The sequence below is a fragment of the Pagrus pagrus genome (genome assembly GCF_965226575.1).
Source record: "Pagrus pagrus genome assembly, chromosome: 18".
Classification (NCBI taxonomy): domain Eukaryota; kingdom Metazoa; phylum Chordata; class Actinopteri; order Spariformes; family Sparidae; genus Pagrus; species Pagrus pagrus.
Genome location: NC_140202.1, coordinates 18,975,366 through 18,993,859, shown reverse-complemented (window position 1 = coordinate 18,993,859; position 18,494 = coordinate 18,975,366).

The following is an 18,494-nucleotide window of genomic DNA, read 5'->3' as shown; positions in this document are numbered from 1 at the left end:
AGTCATTCATGCATGTGTGATTTGATGTACATGAGTGAAAGGAGGATTGTCGTAATGCAAGGTTTATTGAAGTTCAAGATGATTATGCAGAGAGACTTTGTCACATAGAATTTGCATTGGTTCAACACAAAGTTAAAGGGACAGTTCAGTCCAAGACCTTACCTGTAGTGCTAATTATCCATCTAGGCTGTCTTGGCGGGAGTTGCAGTTTTGGAGATATCGGCCGTAGTGATGTCTGCCTTCTAGAATATTATGGAAGTAGATGGCACTCGTGTGTTTGTGGTGTTAAAGCAGCAAAAAAGTACATTTCATGACCCAGTTACTCAAGATATTCCACAGACCTAATCATGTGCAATTTTTTAGGAACTATTTTCTTGCTACCAAATTATGGTATCACAGTGCAAACCCAAGAATAGCAACAGCTGGCTGGTCAGGAGGGACTGCCGAACAACCGAAGAGGTTGGTGTGATTACTGGGGAAACCACAAGTCACAATTCCCTGTATTAGCACTGCCGCTAAGCACTGAAGGAGAAGCGGTTGTTGCGTTCTGCGTTGCTACAACGTGCATTTGCATTTCTAGCTAGGTGCAAGCATTTAAGCAGAGGCTATGATATAGGTATAGCTTAGATTCAGTGGTGAGGAACAAATCAAGCTTTTGTTAACTTCGTTCACTAGCCTTTTGTCCATGAGTAGCTGATACAGAAAATAAATAGTTCTTGAAACGGCACACCACAATTATCTGTTGATTATCTTGTTTAATCAGGCTGTGATCTATCTAGTTCAATTATATTCGAGAAAAAGCAGACATCTCTACGGCCGATATCTCCAAAACTCACAACCCAACTCACACCAAAACATTCTAGATGGTGAGAGAAAAAATATGTATTTTTGACTTCGGGATGAACTCTCCCTTTAAACGCTTTTAAAAGATCTATATATCTGTGCTACAGGTGCCGTCATATGAGCCGAGTCTGTGTGACAACATGTATGGACCGTTTCCTCCTCTCTATAGAGTCCGCCTGTTTAACGCCACATAAAAAAGAAGTTAGGAGGAGGCCAAGTAGGGAAGGAACAGATGAAATCCAGCGGGGGCGGCCTTATTACTTCCTGTCACATACCCTATCATCCCTCCTACTCTCCCCTCCCGCGATGATAATATGGCAGGAACATGTTCAAACAAACACAAAAAAGTGCAACAAGATGAATGTAAACACACGCTCAGATACAAACCACATATACATAGCCAATATAACAAGCTGAAAGCATGCATTTATGATGCTTTCTTGTCAGCAGTGAGCATAAAGAGGAAGAGATGGGAGGCAGCATGGGCACAGAAGCTCAACACATGTACACTAATACACACAAACACTCAGCCGCAGCATACTGAGCCAAGCTGTTTTCATTTAGAGGTCCACTAGAGAGCATGCACACCACCAAATGGTCCTAATCGAACCTCCCTGCTCTGCCCTGTGCGCTCACCTCACTGATAGCGGCTGGAGGACGCGGTGGAGGGAGGGACGGAGAGAGGAGAGCAAGCGAGTGTTTGTGTTGGAGAGGTAGGGTGGCAGGGGTGATAAACTGTGACCTTCTCCTCATACTGCAACATGCCTAATGGCTGCTCTGAGTGCTCCAGCTCAAGGTGTCTGAGCCACTAAATGGACGGGTATTTTTATCCTACTCACTCACACACACACACACACTCATGTATTAACGCACACTGTGAATGGTGTGTAGAGCCATGGCTGACGTCCGGGTGCACCACAGGGTGAGCTTGGGCTGGCGAGTTGGCACGCAGCGCTGGCAGTACTCAAGTTCCTGATAGCTTTCAGGGGCCTTTGATGTTCTTTGCATCCCCGGCCCCCTCGCCGCTCCATCCCCCGGGCCTCCCCCTCGCAGGAAATTGCATTCTGTCCGCTGCCATAGCAGATAAATGAGGCAGGAGAGGGGCTGCACACTGTCACCAGCCGACCTGGCCTGTCTCACACTGCAACCTGCGGTGTGTTAGCCGCGTGTGCTCCTATCCAACACCCACGGCTGGCTTTAGGGAGTGCACATGCACGTAAACACACACATGTGTCTCCTGGTGGCTTCGAATTACAAATGCTTACAAGTGATATTCTGCAAGTTGGACATTGGACACGTACATGAATCAAATAATGGAGGTAAACAGAGAAATACAGGTGCTACAAACTCCCAATAGCAGCAAAAAAAAAGGCTACATACATTCTTCCTTTATCTCCCTGATATTGGCTTTAGCATCAGACAAGGATATCAACACTGTTCACGCTTGCAGCTAGCGTGTCACAACTGATTACATCATGGTGAGATTCCTGCGATCCCTCCAAAGACATTGTCTGGGAATGTCGAGAAATAATACAGCTAAAAAGGACTGCTCACGCAATGGGGACCCCAGTGGTACTTACGGGCACGGAGGCGACTAGAAATTTACGGGACGCTGCCTATGAGCGCGTGTGTGTGCATGTGCATGTGTGAGATCATTGCTTTGCGGTGTTTTGAGATTGTGTGTGAGTGTGCACATGTGTGGCTATAGGTGCATGTCTGAGATCATGGGCGTATGTGCTACAAGTATGTTTGATTAGTGTTGCACTACATGCAACAGGGTCCACTGTAGCAAAATGAGTTACAGCTACACGGTGATGTCAGTCCTATTGGAACCCAATAGCACGACCCCACCCTGCATGCTATAGGCTTAGAGGCCTTATACTAGGGGGCCACTGTGTCTCAACTTAACTGGTGCTCTCAGATGTTTTAGTGTAAATCAAATATTTCAGTCACATTCAATATCCACGTCAAAGTAATGATATACATGCTGCTGAGCTCGAGCCTTATATTTCTGAGATATTTTGGGAACTTAAAGGTGCACTTCCACACTCCCAAGCGTAAAGTTTTATGTCGTGTATGACTCATGGAGGCCTCGAGCATGTTCATTACATGGAACATTTATTACTTTAATACACTGTCGTTTATCTTCCCACTCAATAGCCCTCCTATTTTCCACAGTGGGACGAATGAAGATGTTAAACTGAAGGTAATCTGCTCCATGTTCTGTGTGGCCTCGACCGAGACAGGATGTAGCGCTCTGTTTAGGCACGTCTTTTCTCCTCTGTTACTTGTTACCCATCGCTTGATCTCATTTCTGTCTTTAATAGTTGTAAAGTTGCTGCACATTAAATCACTTCTTACACCTATCTGCATTTGGGTAGCCATACAAATATAAGTGTGTCTGCCTCTTTGATCACCGATCTGGTCTTTCAGTACAGCCAAACTCACAATGGTCTCATTGTCTAATCTTACTCGTTCTGATCGCAGGTCATAAAGCTACCTACTAGAGAAACCAGGGTTACCAGTTATTAGTGGACAGGTGCATCAAGAACGTCGCTATAATCACAACTTAGTTCTTAACCAGGGTTGGTAGGGTTACTTTAAAAATGTATTCTGATACAGTTACTAATTACCTGTTAAAAAATGTAGTCTGTAACTTTACTGGAATACAGTTAACTTTTTTTTGTATCCTGATTACATGATCAAGTTCCATGTCTTCCATTACTCCCCAAGCCTGTACTTAACATAAAGGATACTGCACGTCACCGGATATGTTTCCATAAAAGGTTTAAACAAAATTCCTTAATTTATTGCAAAAATATATGAATCTATAGGTTTCCATCAGCTACCTTTATGCAAATATATTAAAGTTCCAGTGTGTAGGATTGAGTGGCATGTGCACCCCTGAACACCCCTTGTCTCACCCTCCCCTACAGTGGCAGCTACAAATGTGTCCTCTCTAGAGCCAGTGTTTGATTTGTCTGTTCTAGGCTACTGTAGAAACATGGTGCTGCAACATGGCGGACTCCTTCAAGGTAGATATGAAAGGCTCATTTACAGAAACACAGATTCTTAGTTTCGGGTGATTGTGCACTAATTATTACCGTAATAACATAATTATTAATATTATATTCGATTTCTGCCCCCAGATACCCTTAAATCCTACACACTGGACCTTTAAGATTGTGTTAAAAATATATATAGTTTTCATTATTGTATTAATAATCATGAATATATTTTTTTTCCTGGTTCATGTGTTTCTTATGGGGTGCTTATGCAACGAGTGCACCTGTCACTTGAACTGAGGGCACTACAGTTGCCTGCACCCCCAACACCCTGCTCTTTATTTTTTGATTTGGTGGAGTGGAGGCATGTAAGACATTAATGTGAAAAACAGAAGCAACATCCAGATTTATTTGATGTATTTCCTTCAGCTATTGCACTTCTCTCTATTGTGATATAGCAACTGTTTTTGCAAAATTTCGAGTTTCTGCCGTTTCCACTTAGTCTTGCTTGACCAAAGGGGGAAAAAAAACAGGTGTCTGAAAATGTACCTCAGCCATATTAACCTAGAGTACAATTACAGAGAAAGATGCAGGTGGCAGAATGTGGGGTTCATAACATTGCTGATTCAATGAAGAATTCAGCCATGTCAGTGGGGATAAAGTTGGAGAAAAATATCCACTCTGGACTGTGTTTTCCAAAAATTAAGAGAAAAAGATGCATTTTTAATTAAAAAAATGGCCTAACTCCCTCACCCCGTCACCCCCTCCCCCTCTGTGTAACCAACAACACTCCCCTCCCCTACAACACCCTCCTGTTGATGGGAGTGATCCTGCATGTGGTGAGTGAGGAGAGCAAGGACACCATGTGGTTCTCTCCTGTGCAGCACACACACCACATGCGCGTACACACATTTATGTACACACCGACCCCATTACCCACCACCACCACCTCCGCAGCTGCCCCACATGACCCTTCATCCTCTCCTGAGCCGTAGCAGAGCGCCCCTACACATCAGCGGACCCCTGATTGACAGGCCGTGAAGATACACCAACATGGTCTCCATTTAGCTCAAGTACCACACCGCCATCACCTCTGAAACCCCCCGCCCGCCCTCCTCTCCATGTCCCAGGAGAAAACACACTTGAGCCAAAGTGTTTCAGAGCAGGATGTTTCCTGGGGAGAAAAGGTTTCGTCTCGGGTCACCGTGCACTGCTGGGATGGAGGGTGCTTTTTCACGAGGGTGTGGGAGGGGGGCGGTCAGCTTATGGTGAGAGGATGGAGGAAAAACCAAGAAGGGGAGGGGTGAGTGAGAAATGGAAACAAGGCGTGTGGATGTTTGAAGAAGCGAACCATGGCATAGGTAGGGTGGCAGTAGTGTGTGTGTGTGTGTTTGGAAGTGGAAGCTGGGTGAGTGGGTGGTGGGGTAGCGGGGTGTCTGGGGGTTAGAGAGTTTGGAGAGGTGAGGCGGCGGAGGGGGGTGCAGAGGGTGTTTAGTCCTGAGAGGAAACATTAGCAAAGCGAGGAGGAAAAGCTGCCAAATTAACTTCTCACCCTTTCAATCACACCCCTGAGAGTTCCTGCCCCACTTTACTTCTGCCGATCTGGCTCCACTTTTTGGATGAAGGAGTTCTTTTTTTTTTTTTTTTTTCATCCTTTTCCTCTTTTTTTGCACTGTAGAGAAACATTGCACCCTCACACCAACCCATGCACAACCTCGTGACCCTCTACACCCTTAACCATGCATTTCGTCCCCCTTGTTGCACCCCCGCTTCACCCACTGGCCAAAACCGACTACAAACACGACTTCCGCAGCCAATCAGCTCGCAGGACTTCCCTCTGCCTCTGCTCCCGATTCTGCTGCAGCGGAAGGGGCTTCAAGCATGCCTCTCAAAAATAACAGTAATGTATCAGAAATCAAACTCGTACCTTGTTAAACACATCCACTCTCAAACACTGGCCAACAGTGAGCGTATCGAGCCCCAGAGAACAGAGGAAATCGCTCAGTGCATCACATCATTCCAAGAAGAGAGAAAAAATCTGCATTAATGTGGGTTTAAAAGATCACCAGAGAAGTGGAGCAGATGGTCTTTCATGACTGGTGCTTTTGTAAAGCCATCCATGTGCATTCAGCTCAAACCCGCTCCAGCCCGAGCAGCACGGTCTGGAGTGCGGTAATACAGTTCAGACCTCTCTCCTCCTCTCTGTGGTTCTCTCCCACCCTCGCTGACATTCCTACACAGAGCCATTCTGGCCTAATTTGTTTGTATTTGTGCAGTTTTTTTTTCCAGCTTTCCCCCTCTTTTCTGCGTCGCCTTCTTTCTTTTCTCGCTCCCTCTCTATCATGCACCAGATTAGGTGGTTGGTTCCTCCTCTTCAGGTCCCTTCAATCTAAAATAGATGATTAGAGTCATTCTGCAAGACAAATGTAACTTTTCTGGACGCTCTAAATCTGTTTAGGCACATTTAATAGTGTCAATTATTGTGGGGCCAGACGGGGGACTCGGGCCTTTCTGTAGTCAGGGCCCTTAATAACATTGGCTACAATGAGAAGCAGATGCTGACCCGCTTGGTCCCTTTGAAAAAAGACATTTGAGTAGCTCTGCTTCTAATTTATGAGCCCTCCTCCACATCTGGAATTCTTTATAATTAAAACATAAACCCCAAAGTTCTACTTCCACCTGTCAAACGTTGAGAAGATGAACATAGTAATGGGCTTCTCCTGCACTGGTGGAGAGATGGAGGGACTGGCTTTGCTTGTTCTTTTTTTAAGGGAGGGAAAAGGGGCAATGAGGGGGTGCAAAGAGAGCCCTTCTTGTGTGATTGTTTTGCTTTATGGCAAGTTCTGGTACACTGTGTGATTCTAAGCTCCGCACGCCACTACAAATAAATCCACAAAAGAGAGATTTTTAGCATATTAAAATCACAATTTGGTCAAATCCTCTCAGGGTCAATCATAGGCAAGAAAAACTAGAACAAATATTGCGCCACTTTCTTTTCTTTTGAAGTCTTTTTTTTTCTCTCAACAATCCGATTCAAAGTGATGTGAGACAAAAGCTGTACAGCCAGACAGAAACAAAGATTTCCGATCTCACACTCAGCGCGAACAGGAAGCATCACGCTTGAGATTTCCCCTACGCGTATTAGCAAGTAATGAAAGCAAAGAAATGGATTTGCCATGGTTGGTGAATAACATAATTGCCCATAATAGGGTTTGTTCCAACAGATCAATAGGACCTACATGAGTGAGCGCTGAGTGTGTGTGCATGTGTACGTGCCTGCGGAGGTGTGCGAGCGCAAAGCCTCTCAGACTTAAAGCTCCCTTCATTAAATCGAATTAAGATCCTGCACCCAGCAGATTAATTTTCTTTGTCTTTTTCTTCTCCTTTCTTCCTCTCCTCCCTCCCTCCCTCCTTCCCTCCTCACACCCTCCTTCTGCGGAGGGCAAGACAAAAGCAGCTGTGAGAGGGGCCGTCGAGCTTGTGGAGGTTGGAGAGTGCAGCTCGTGCAGTTAATCCTGCTGTGAGTGCGGCCATGAGGACAGCATTCCTTCCATTTTCTCCGCTATTACCAGATCACCATAATTAAGTCTTCAGTGTTAACAGGGCAACCAGAGAGCTGATCCGCACCAGCTTCCTGTGGCTACTGCTAGAAATGGGGAGGGGGGGGTCCCACATGGGAGCAAAGTGAAAACAAAATGCACACCTGTAACACCTGCAATAAGGCTCATGGACATACGAGCCTACATGGATGAACAGAAAAACGCAGCCGGACGCATATTTTTTATTCCCGAAGTGAACGTCAGCATCCTGTTGGTGTCACGCCGCTAATGGGCTCCTCGCAAATCTCCCGAAGACAACTGCCCTCTGTTGCCGCTGTCAACTCGCACTGTCGGCTGTGATGAAGAGAGGCAACATTGTCTGCAGGTGCGAGGCAGTAAAGAGTTAGCTCCCAACAACGACATAAAAATGCACAGCCTCAAAGGAGATGTAGGCGGGTGTTTTTAAGAGGGAGGAGGTTACGCTGTTGTCCTGAGGGAGAGGAATGAGCACAGTGTGTGACAGGTTTTAGGAAAAGAGCGGGGCAGCAGCAGGGAGGAGAAAATGAGCTAAACAAGGTGGACCAAGAGGAAGAAGAAGGAGAAGGAGAAGAAGGGGGTAGACCGTTAGTTGTGCACACAAAAAGGGGGAGGAAGTGGCGGAAAAACAGGGTGAGAGGAGGGGAGAGGCGAGGGCGAGCTACTACACAGGGAGGGAGAGGAGGGCCTCTTTGTGGATCATTGACAGATAATGGGCTCATTAGGCCAAACGTAGCTTAAAAAGGCTGCGGCTCTCTAAACAAACAGAACGGGCGCTGAGGAGACGGATTTAAGCGCCCGACATGGATAGAGATATAATGAGGCCCTCCGCCCGCGTCCTGCAGGAGCAAAGGGAAGCCTACCAACTGGCCGCCCGCTCAAATTCCCCAACGATCAGGCAACCTGCTTCAACCCCAGTTGCCCTCAGCTCCTCTGAAACGTTGTTTCTGTCTCTTTGGGTGTGTTTAAAGATGTGTTTTTCAAAAATACTTGTTTATCTGAAGAAAGAATTAGCCTTCTGTCCACACTAAGCTTTTGCTCCACAGTGAAAACTTTGAAAATGTGTCTCGTTCACCATTTCTCCCCGTGGTTGGGGTTTGGTCCATGGTTAGGTTATGGTTAGGCGTCACAGAGATAACCAGTTGGAGTTAGGATAGGGTTGGGTTGAGGTTGAGAATCTCAGAAAATGACTGTTTGGGGTTGGAGATAAATTTGGGCTCAGGTTACGAGAGCAGGACACACAAATTGATGGGTAAACCAGACTCGGTCACGGCCAGCGGCTTTATGACGTAAAACGCAACCTCCTGTCACCTCTGACCCTCTCTGTGATCACTTACTCTAAATGTGTTACTGTTAGGTATTGATGTCATTAAAGGTTATCTGCTACGCTGATGTTTTACCTTCACGTTTTATCAGTGTATATTTTGCTTTTCTTGCCAGATCTATCTTTTCTACTTTTTGCCCTTATTTGTGATCTTTGTCTCCACACCTACCGTGTTCCTCTCTGCCTTTGAAACATAAAACACGATGATTCACGGGTTTCGAGCTGCGATCAAATCACTTTTTCATTCTCGTTAAGTTGTCTGACAACAGAGACGGAAAAATTGTTACTTTGGTTGCATCAAAATACCGGTGATCACAGACAGCAGCGGGGTACAAAACAGTAGTTTAAGATAAGATGAGTCTCGTCCTGTTTTATCTGGTGTCTCATCTGTTGATGCTGTTGGTCCCGCACCATTAAGTTCGCTTTGATGCTCAGTTTTGCTGTTTGTTGAAAGGGTATGAAGAAGAGTTTTTACCATCTTCCTGTTTTCCTGTAAGCTGTAAGCACTGTCGTCATTTTAGCTAGCTTCCTGTCTGTTTTGCAAGTTCAGTCAGGAAGACTATTCTCTTGCGTGCTGAAGCCTCTCGGTTGTTTCTCAATCAGGCTGCCATTCACTCCTCTCACCAATCCTCGCTCATAATCATTTGAATGATCAGCTGTTCTCATCAGCCGATCGTATCTAGCCTATCGTCTCGCTGCTGCCCTTGTTCAATATGCTTCTCTCTGCCGTTTAGTCATTCATGCTGCTGTCGTGCGCGCCCACCGCCTCCCCATAGCCGTACGGTCTTCGCAGATTCATCAGCTTCATTATTTCATCAGCCTCATGAGCCATCAATCTCTGCAGAGTCATCAGTCACCACCACAAGTGTCTGGACTCCATGGGGTGATTTTTTTTTTTCTTTCTCTGGGTCCTATCAAGACTTAATCATCACATATCATCTGTCATAATAAACAATTATTTTCTTCAGCCACTTGTCTCTCCTGGGTGAAATGGCATGTTGGTCATGCAAGGATTGCCACAGTAACACAAGGGAAATCACCACAGTAGACAGAATGTTGGAAATGTCCGGTCGTGTCTGTCTACAGAAACGCCATTGACGACAACTGATGACGTTTAAGGGTCTTGAAGGGTTGCCTGAGTTCATACAGGGAGATTTCAACCACCTCATGCCTCTGTTCTGTGGGGGCAAGGGGGCACTCGAAAACAAGGGGTAGGGGTAGAAATTGGAAATGGGATTGAGCCTTAGTGGTCTGGCCGACACCCCAGCCGCACAAGCAGTCTGTTTGTTGATTGGGAAATACTCATTTTGACTTGTGCATTACATTGGTTCTCCCTCACAAAACACCTGGAGTTATTTATTTCCCGTCACCTTATAAAAACGCCGCCAACTTCATACTGTTCACAAGCATGCTGTATTATTCACTCATTAGACTCAGCAAGCCAGCACTGTCCTCAACCCCAACTCTCGCCCCAAGGAGCAATATTGCAAATGAAAAACCCTCAAATAAAAATTTTCTGAGGAGGCAGAAGAAATGCGAGCTGCAGTGTTTAAGGCCTGTGGTTAAAGGATGCTGTTCCAACAAAGACGTTTGCGGGAAAACTTGAATTCCTATTAAGCAATTGGGATGCGAGTTGCATTGCCAGAAGGGGACGGGCCTTCAGTTGTGTTCACTCAGATGCCACTTAGAGTAAAGAGCCATTTCTATGCAGCAATTGCTTTGGTGAATAACAAATTCCTTCAGAGGTCCAAATTGATATTGTATGACAGCGCATGCCATTGAAGTGCTCCACTGTAGCATACTATTAGGTACCATGGCTGTAAGCAATAACAGAGCAGTTCGCCTTGAACTCCTTTGTAATCAACTCAGGGAAACGTTAACACAGGGCCCGGCCATCCAACCACTGAAACTGCCCCAAGATTTATAGTGAGAAGAAGTAAAGAGGCTGCTGTCTGGTTCTCCAGGAAACCAAAATATCTTCCTCCTCCTCCCATTACAGAATGTTTGCCTTTGTTTGCCTTTATTAATACCAATATATTACACTGGGAAAAGCAGTAGAGAGCATTACTTGGAAGGGGCAGAATAAAAAATGGAGGTATTGTAAGGGAGGCCGGGGCGGTTTCTGTTCATCTCCAGCTGCTTCCCTGCTCATCACGCTGAGAACTAACATGAAACACACTCACGCTACGGCCTCCTCTCAGACACATCTGACATCCATTAAGGATACTGATGGAGGACCAAGCCTCTGAGGGGACTTGCGGTCCCATCTCTCAGCTCCTCTCCTCGAAAAGAAAGGAAGGGAAGGGGGAGGACGAAAGAGATTGAAAAAAGGGGATATTTCTGACAGCTATCGGCAGATTGGTCCAGACTTGGGCTACAATGCATGCTCTCTCCAGATGGGCACCCAACATCTTCAACATATATTTTTTAAACCAAGATCATAAGAATTTGTTCAATTTGGTAGACACTCTATGCAAAACACAGCCCTTGTATCACCAAATGGTGAATGAATAACATGTCAATTTCTTAAAGATGCAATATGTAAGAATTGGCCAACTGATGAATTGATATTAAAAATAAATAAAATAATATATCACCAGAGTAAAATGATAGATCAGTTAGCCATGCAGCTAACAATCTGGGAGCTTGAAGCACCAGAGAAGTGCTGGTGTTTACACTGCTGACACGGGAGCTTTGGACCAGGATGGGCCAGGGATAGCTGGTTAACATGCTAAACATGCTTAGCGACACAATACATAGACGTCATAAGAATGTTTTTAACCAAAATTCTTACCTATTGCAACTTTAAGTCATTTTGGCTTGAGGACAGGTCCTTGCCCAGAATAGACCTCATTAACTTTTAGTGCAGATGCGGATCAAGGGACAGATCCAGGATTTTTTTCTCATTTTCTTTATCATTGCGAGGTAGGGGGTTTTAGACGTTGTTAATTTCTAGGGGAATAATGCATGGATCAGATGTATTTCGATTATTAGTTTCTATGATAAAGTATAATTTGATACATATCCAAATAAAAATCCAGATCTAACCAATTTAAATAACCTTTATTTGATATTGGATGATGCTCGATGGAATAAAAGCGGACTGTTGGGCCTTGGAGGAGGTATACAACCACAACCAGACCATAAACCATAAACAGGAAGGGCAGTGAAAAAGAAATCTGAACAGATGGGGTGCAACCAAACATCACATAGCCCTATTGTACTTGAGAATCGATTGAAATAATGGAATAAACATAATAGATTAATAAACAACACATAAATGCAACGCTGATGGTTCTCATAACAAATAGACAACAGACCAGCAGACAAAGGTTCAAATATAGCTCTTGCCCTAGTTACCACAGCAGCAGTTTTGCAGAGTCTGGAGCAAACCTGTCTTGGAGAGTCCCCGGGCCATTCTGTAAAAACATTCCAAAGCCGTCTGTGGGATATGTCTATTCCCTGGGAACTTTTTCCCTCTCAGATAAGTCAACCCTGACAGTGTGAAACATCATCTGAAAACACTGAAGATCGGCCCAACACATGTAGGTCTCCGTGCAGGGCCACAGAGGTCCTAAGGGCAGAACACTCACCTTGTAAATGACAGGCAGATCTGAAAGAGAAAATGTACTCAGGCACAATGTGTTAGGCATCACCTTTGTGCTTATACAGGGGTTGTCATCATTCCTTGACGAGAGGGTGAAAGGTTGGTAGCCTGAAAGCAGCGCAGCACAGACTTTACTTCAGGTACAGACAGTGAATAACAAACTTATTTTAGGAGTTGGTTGAGAAGATCATATAAGTTCACTAAATTAACTCAGTTATCTTACCTGATACTAGAAACAGCTAGTCTAGTGACAGATAGTGACCAAATCCACAATACCAGCAACTCTAAAGCTCACTAATGGACATGTATCTCATTAGATTATTTAAACGAAGTGTAAAAATGACAATTTGTGGTTTAACAAGGTTAATGTGTTGGACTATTTCTTGGATCGGCGCTGACAAGACAACAAAACTATTTCTGGGTCCAGCCAAGAAATAGTTTGCCCTTATTTCCAGTCTTTATGCTAAGCTAACAGCCAAGTCTGCTGTCGACCATAGCCTTATCATTAATAGCCTAGAGCCACGTTTTACCACAGGAACTTCCCCCAGAGACTAGAAACCTTTGGAAGAATTCAGTGTTATTCAACCGCAGAGACCAGGGTCGAAATTAAGTTCCAGGAACATTATTTTAACCCCCAAAACATCCCTGCTCTGAGGGTAGTATCCTCCAAAAGTAGTTTGTTTTTTTGGTCATTGCGCTTCAGCAAATAAACAAGAAGCAGAAGAAAGCGTATGACGGATGGTCCGAGGGTCGATCCCAAGGCTTGCGCAAATATGGATGCCACTTCTGGTGTGTACTTTATGAGAGTGGTGTCAATCTCCTCGGCTAACTCTTAGTATGAAAGCAAAATAAGTCAACCTATTCCTTTAAAATGTCACATTTGGCAAGTGCACAAAAGAATGATAGATAAACGTACAGACTGACGGTGCTATCATTGGGAGAAAATGAGCCGGGGAAGGTGTTTGTCTAAACAAGGTAACACTAGCTCCCTGTCTGATGTGTATAAAGCTGAGTGAGAGGAACATCACCTTGCTGTCTCCTCTACTTGTTTACTTCGGCACGTTACCCCATCGGGCCAGCCCACGCGGACCCCCACACTCATGCACCCACAGCCCGCACAGGCAAACAGAGGGATAAAGAGAAGGATAGCGTGAAAGAGAGGAACGACACACCTCATTAATCTTCCTGGCACTTTCCACTCCACGGCTGTCGGTTTTACCGGCGAGTTTACTTTTCCGCGGAGGTGAAAGTGACTGATACCCAAAACGCAAAGTGTTCAACGTCAACCGCAAGTAATAATTTACACAGTTTGTAGTTTGCATGCCATTCTATTTTCTGAACTCTTTCGTGCCCTCTGCATCGCTCTTGTGCCTTAAAATGGACTTCCCTATATGTTTGGACGAATACTTTCTTCTCCCAGCCGGCATGTTAAGGAGTGCGTCTAGTCTATTATGACGTGCTGAAGAGAGCACATCAAAACGTTCATGTACAGTTACCGAGCTTCCTGATTAGCTTCATTATCTAAAGATGGCCCTCGTGAAGTGCGCTGACTCACCCTCGCCAAGTTATTTTACTCAAGTGAACGACTTCTGTCTGCAGACACAAACCAGGCAGCAGACATGTCCACCTTATAAAAAGATTCGGCATGTCCTTTTGTTCTACAGGAGCAGACAAAAAACATATCTGTCAAGCACGCGGCGTTCTGGCGGCGTGTTAAAAGAAGCGCACGAAGGTTGCAGTGACTTCCTGGAGTCTTGTCCTTACCGGGAGGTTTCCAGGCTGACAGCGGCGGCCCCAGTCACGGCAAGAAAGCGAATAAGTATTTCCCATAATGTCAAATTATACCTTTAAAGGGACAGTTCACTCCAAAATCAAAAAAGTATATTTGTCAGAATCCACAGCAATGTCTTTTTCGTTACTAAGGGAATCCACCGACCTTGTTGTGATCAGTTTCATGTAGGATCTATTTTCTTTCTTTATCACCGCGCAGAAGGAGGCGTGCATCTACTCATGGGCCAGAGGCTAGCTAACTAAGCTGGCTAACGTTACAGCTCAGATGTACACTTCCCTCTGCGTTGTGATACAGTGTAGTTCGGGAGAGCAACAAGGTCTGTGGATTATCTCGTCATGATTTGTGTCCAGAGACATTACCGTTGAGTTTCTCAAGCCGGCTGCCACCGAGTTCCATTATACTGAAGAGAAGGCAGGCAGCTCTCCAAAACTCAGCAACTCACACCAAAACAATCTAGACGGATAAATACCATTACAAGTAAGAGGAAAAATATGTATTTTTGATTTGGGGATGAACTGTCCCTTTAACTTTGCTTTTATGCAACGCTTTCTAGCCAGAGTCTCAGTTTTTTGTTTTTTGGTTGTCACAATAAATAACTAGAGAGACAGTGACACTGGCACAAGAACAAAACAATAGACTCGATTATGAAGAAGTCTCTCCTGTAAGAACACATTGTTATTAAAATACCATCACAAATAAAGGCTTATTATTCCTGACAAGCTCACATTCTGTCACACAAACAAACCCAGGGACGGCTGTCAGGCCAGTGCGGAGGGATATCACACTTGTGAATTGTAGCAGGCAGTCTGAATGACAATGGGTCTAGTAGCCCTGGAGGAGATCGTTATGGGCAGCAGGACCAGGCAACGGCTGCTGTGTGCCGGAGTCAAACAGCCCCAATCACCCACCTGGAACCTGGAGCCCAGACAGCCGGGGGGAGGTGGAGCCGCTGGCCTGACCTCGGCTACAGGCTGCGGGGACGGAGGAGCCCCCGGCCCAGACAGATCAACCAGGGCTGTGATGTCTCTCTGCTTTAAGTCCCGCCCTGTTGGTGACCTGCGTGTGCCCCTCCCTTCCATTATATTTGCGCAAAACCAGTCTTGCTAAATCCAACTCCATTTTCTCTTAGCTTCTCCTCTTCGACGCCCTTTTGACCACACCCATCCAGCCCCACCTAAAACTACTCCAGTTTAATCACCTCTGGATGCGGGCGGGGGGGGGGGGGGTGGAGGTGAAAGCCACACATTACATCATGTGTTTACTTATCCAGGGGTAGCTAGCGAGTGACATGGAGAGTGGAGCTGGGGGTGAAAGGTGAAGGACTCGGGAGTAAATGAGTCATGACCAAAACCAAAGGGTTACATTCTTGGGACAAGGTTGCTTAAACACCGAAAAGGTGAACAACACCTCCACAAAGACACCGACGCAAAAAAAAGTCCTAAAACCTTTCACCTGGTGTTCGTGTGATTGCTTCAGACAAATTTCTGAACTAATCCTCAGAGGCTTCCCAGATGTACACGTCTTGAACATAACACCGTAATGTTTCCCAGAATACGAAGTAAGCACTTTGAGATTATTTGCTATTAATGAAAACAATTAGGGGCTCAGGCTTTTGGTAGCCTGCCAACTACTGTTTCAACATTTTTTCCTTCCTTGCAAGTGGAATTTGAACTCTCTAAATTGCTTCCCTTTAGTAACAATGCCGTAAACACCCTCCAATCCCTGCTCAGCCATCTGCCCATGGTCAACATCACCTCAGTAACTGCTAGTGACATGTGCCGCAGATCGGCCTTGTAGTGCTTCCAGCTACCCCACCTTAGCGAGGTGGCGCGGCTCGGAGAGACCAAACAGACCCGGTGAAGTCAATCGGCAGACTGTTCCGTTTAGCCTGAGTGTGGGATTTCTTTACTCAACGGAGAGATCCTCCATCCTGAAATAGGTGGCGGGGAGGGGGTGAAACAGAGGTAAAAATAAAGACGCAGGAGGTAAGGAAAGCAGAAGAACGCAGGCCAAGAACGGAGATGGTTGGATGGACTTCCACTCATTCATCTCCCATGTCCCGGCAACCCTTGGCTGTCTGTTGGAGCGGCAATGGCCCGCGCGGAGACATCAAGCACATTCCAAGAGTCGGCCCAATTACGGGCAGATGAGGGGCAGTTCTCTTTGTTTAAGAACAAAGCCAGAAGTGACACAACTGGTCTTTAAAGGGAGCTCTCACAGCCGTGGCTGAGGAGAGGGGGGCCCGGTGGGTGGGGGAGGTGACCAGCTGGTTATAAATATCTATTTGGTCAGTTACTGGAAGGAAAATTTGCAGTTTGTTTGTCATCCACTCATCCAGGTGGTGGGCCTGGTGGTTGCAAAACATCTGAACAGAAAGCAGAGAGAGAGAGAGAGAGAGAGAGAGAGAGAGAGAGGCCAACCTGTTCGAGTCTGACTGCCAGAAATGAGGAATTTCACTAATTCTTATATGAAAGCCACATGTCATCCTCTAGTGTAAACCTGCAGAGAGAGAGTGCTCTTGGCAAGATCTCATTGCATATTTAACCCAGTAATTATTCTGGCCACACAGATTAGATATTACTGCAATGTGAATAAAGCTTGCACTCATAATTACGCAATGTCAGAGCAATTTTAATGACTGTCATCTGGCAAATGCCAATATTACAACATTCAGGTTGAGTTGATTGGGCCTGCAGAACATTCTCCAAAGAGCAATTTACAACTAATCAAGAATAATGAAAAAGATGAAGTTCAACATCTTGACATTTCTTGGGTTTTGGCCTCAGACTATCAGAACTATGACTTTGAATTGAGAGCTGTAGGTTTTCAAATTGTCTTGTTGAGTCGTGAGTATAAAATATTCATCCAAAATGGGCTAGAAAGTAGAAAAAGTTTCTTTGTTGGTCAGGCCCATTTCTATCTGGTGCATGGGGCCTCTGAAGCCACCAGGGGGTGGTGATCCCACCTAGGTGTCTAGTTTGGAGGGGAAAGATATATTTTCAAATGTTAAGTTGTTGCAGTTTCTTAATTCCTTAACAGATTTGTTCTTCTATTCAAAATCAACATTTTAAAGCAAAATGCAGCATCTATCTCATTTATGCACATTTGGTGAATCATATAAAGCAGATTCTGTAAATCCTGTAAGTTTTCTGGAGTTTCTTGATGAAGGTGTGCCTCAGTGTTTCCCATTTATTATCATTTTCTTTAGGTTTAATTTGATGGGGTCAAGAATAATCCACTTCTCAGCTGTCCATCCATAAAGTCCGTATGTTTCAAACGATCATCATTTTGCCATAATAGAGTTACATGCGCTGCTACAGCATTGTACTATTCCATCGCTCCTCCAGAAGCTGCGATTTGTTGTGAAAGACCACAGTTTTACAACCACCTTTCAAGCCTACGGGGGGTGTGAATTTGATACTCAAAACACTGATTTTGGGTGGAGTAACACTTTAATAACGCACATTGTACAAGGGGCTGCTGATGGCCAGAAGCGTGCAGTATTGGCCTGCGGAGGGGCGGGACGAGTTTAAAGTTTAATTCCCACTCTGCAGTAAATTAGAACACAGCAGGGTAATGTCTGTTTATCCCAAATACAGCTGCCTGGGCCTCTCTCCTATCCCTCTCCTTCTCTTCCCCACAGACCACACCACCACGGCCCCCAGGATCACCTGGACCAGCCGTGCACACACACACATACACACACTTGCATAAACAAGCACGGCAGCACATGCATGCATATGCGCACAGACTCACACACTGCACTCATGCACTCAGGCACAGAGATGTAAACACACTAGAACAGATAGATTCTCGAGTTCAGTGACACCAATGAACTTAACATGGGAGGCAATTAGTTTGTGGCTACTTGCTTCAAGATGATCGTATCTATCTAGATGGTAACTCACTGCAGAGTTAGACATAAATCAACAATATTTCTACTGGAAATAGTCTATATAGGAGTTTGCAGTTTGTGTTTGTTTGCCTTTTGTGGCTCAGAAAGTTTGCAGTGATGCTTGCATTGGGATGTTCCTGTCATGTGGTCCTCTCCTGTGACTAGAAAGTTTGCAGCACTTAAGGTAAAATCACTGTAATACCTCTAAAAGAAGCAGGCCAGCTGGGATGTTGGACTACAATGAGTAGGCCTTTGCTGCCCTCTAGTGTCAGATCAGGTCATTGCACGCTGTGAGGGGCAGGTGACCATTAATCGGAGTCTGTCTCCATCTAGCGCGCAACCAGAAGCTCGCATTATTCGAGCGAGGGGGGGATAGAAAAACAAAACATGTCGTCATGCACCTTCTACGTGCGCGTTCGTGACTGAATCCCGTGATCTGTGCGTCAGCTGTCA